This window comes from Octopus bimaculoides, chromosome 30 (assembly GCF_046866305.1).
Source record: "Octopus bimaculoides isolate indiv1 chromosome 30, ASM4686630v1, whole genome shotgun sequence".
Classification (NCBI taxonomy): Eukaryota; Metazoa; Mollusca; class Cephalopoda; order Octopoda; family Octopodidae; genus Octopus; species Octopus bimaculoides.
The window spans coordinates 11,771,962-11,774,461 of NC_142957.1; the positions used below are offsets into that span (position 1 = coordinate 11,771,962).

Consider the following 2,500-nt stretch of genomic DNA (forward strand, 5'->3'; position numbering starts at 1 on the left):
AAGTTAAAGATAACGAATCTGGCTGTTTCACCCAAACCTTTCATCTAAAGGTAGAATACTTGAAGCTTCAAACGATAAACGTTATTTGAAAAAAAAAATACGGTATCAATATCTTGTGCATTTAATGCCAAATGTCTTTATATCATGTTATATTAAAGTGTCAGCTATTGTAAGATGTAATCATAAATTATTTTAGACCTGATGTCCGTTGTACAAGTATATTTGATATTTATCAAAAATGTACGAAAAAGAAATACACGCAAAAGAAAACAATAGATCGGAAATACGTTCTTTTTAAAAATTCGACAAAAACTCGCTATTGATGTGAAAATAGTCAAAAATGTAAGTAAAACTCGAAATCAAAAAACATGTCTCAAGAGAAAGATATTAATCAAAACGGCTTAAATCTGTTTTTTTTTCTTTCCTTTTTTTCAGAGAGAATGTAGTAAAAATAGGATTTTTTTTTTTTTTTAAGGAATTTGTATAAATTAGTTTAGATAACAAAACAAAAATGTTAGTAAAATTCTAAATTCAGAAAATTTCTCTAGACAAAAATATTTATCAAAAAGGAATTTAAAAAAAAAAATTTTTTTTTTTACGAGAATCGAAAAGGAAACGAACAAGCTAGAAATTTAACGGAACTCACAGAGACGATGAATGGTCATTGTTCTTTTTGTTGCTGTTCTTCCGAGGAAAATCCATGGACAAAAAAAAAAAAAAAAAAAAATTTGCTTTCGTCAAAGTCAGCTAAGATATTGGATTTGTGAATTTTGAGGAGAAAAAAATGTAGGGGGCGTGCAGGAAGGATTGGGGTTTATTGCACGGAATTTTAATATTTTTGTTGAATTAGTTTGTAACTACGAGGTTTCGAGTTCGGTTCCATTGCACGCCTTGTGAGTTAATTTCGTTTCCCTCTCTCTCTCTCTCTCTCGCTGGAAAGCCGTCGGTTGCGACGATGAGGCTTCTAGTTGATCCAATCAACTGAACAGTCTGCTCGTGAAATAAACATACAAGTGGCTGAGTACTCCTACAGACATTGTGAATTGTGTCATGGAGACACAATCAGATCACCTGCTGACCACGGCTTTGTAGTCTCCGTTGCAGCTGTCCATGTCCCGCCTTACAGCTCTTGCACTGAGCAGCAGTCGTGATGTTAGCATTTTAATATCTGGCGCAAATCATCATAATACGGGTTACTCCTTTCCAATATCCAGATGGTTTCCAGTCCTCGATGTCAGCATTTCTTAAATTACAACTTCAATTTTTATGCTCTCCAACGCCATTAATTGTTCGCCTGTAGATTCAAGTTGATCCTAGAAAAAAGGAGATATAAAAAAAATACATATAAACACAGATATAAATTAAAATCCTTTTATTCTTTTACTTGTTTCAGTCATGTGACTGCGGCCATGCAGGAGCACCGCCTTTAGTCGAACAAATCAACCCCCAGGACTTATTCTTTGTAAGCCTGGTACTTATACTATCGGTCACTTTTACCGAACCGGTAAGTTACGGGGACGTAAACACACCAGCATCGGTTGTCAAGCGATGTTGGGGGGACAAGCACAGATACACATGCGCGATGGGTTTCTTTCAGTTTCCGTCTACCAATTCCACTCACAAGGCTTTGGTCAGTCCGGAACTATAATAGAAGACACTTGCCCCCAAGGTGCCACACAGCGGGAATGAACCCGGAACCATGTGGCTGGTAAGCAAGCTACTTACCACACAGCTACTCCTGCGCCGATATATCTATTTATGTTCAAAGATGTGGGGCAACATGACATCCCCCTCACTGGGGACACATCCAAAGACCATCTCAGTGTTTTTTTGGAGGTGGGGGACATAGTTTTCATTATGTTCATGTCATGTCTTCCCTTCTGTAGGTTGAACTATGTAAAATGTGGTTCTCAACCATTTTTTTTTAATCTATGGACCCCGTTGATAACTATTTTATTCCGGTGGACCCCAAAAGCCATTTGATGTTGAAAATCTAGTTTTATAGAAACTTCTTTCCAAATTCCTATTTTGTTTTTCACACATTCCCTTGTTTAGGCTGAACCATGTAAAACGTGGTTCTCAACCCTTTTTTTTTTTATCTATGGACCCCTTTGATTACTTTTATTCTGGTGGACCCCCCATAGTTATTTGATGTTGAAAAACTAGTTTTCTAGAAATTTCTTTCAAAATTCCTGTTTTGTTTTTCACATATTCCCTTGCTTAGGTTGAACTATGTAAAACGTTGAAGAAAGAAATTTAGCTGCTTCTTGTAATGCATACCAATACACACATCAAGAGCAACATTTTTTCAGTGGTCCAAAATACGATTGTGGGCCCCCGATTTATGATTTTGTTACATGGACTCCTAAAAATTTTATGCGCACTGTCAGAGGCCACACGAACCCTGGTTGAGAACCATATACTCTATATAAACACAATTACTAACAAAAAACAAAACAGCTAAAAGCTAAATAAATAATAAATAATAAAAGCTAAATAT

At 36.0% G+C, this 2,500-nt stretch overlaps 1 protein-coding gene and 1 long non-coding RNA gene across 5 annotated transcripts in view; one reads left to right on the forward strand and one right to left on the reverse strand.

Moving 5' to 3' along the window:
• The window catches only part of LOC149130204 (uncharacterized), a 300,717-nt gene that overhangs the window by 212,547 nt on the left and 85,670 nt on the right, over positions 1-2,500 (reverse strand). The window contains exon 3 of the long non-coding RNA XR_016239111.1: positions 647-1,313. This is a non-coding gene — a long non-coding RNA (uncharacterized LOC149130204). The remainder of the gene's footprint in view (positions 1-646; positions 1,314-2,500) is intronic.
• Positions 1-2,500, forward strand: part of LOC106871699 (protocadherin-11 X-linked) — an 86,414-nt gene that overhangs the window by 27,777 nt on the left and 56,137 nt on the right. The gene's annotated exons all lie outside the window — the stretch shown is intronic.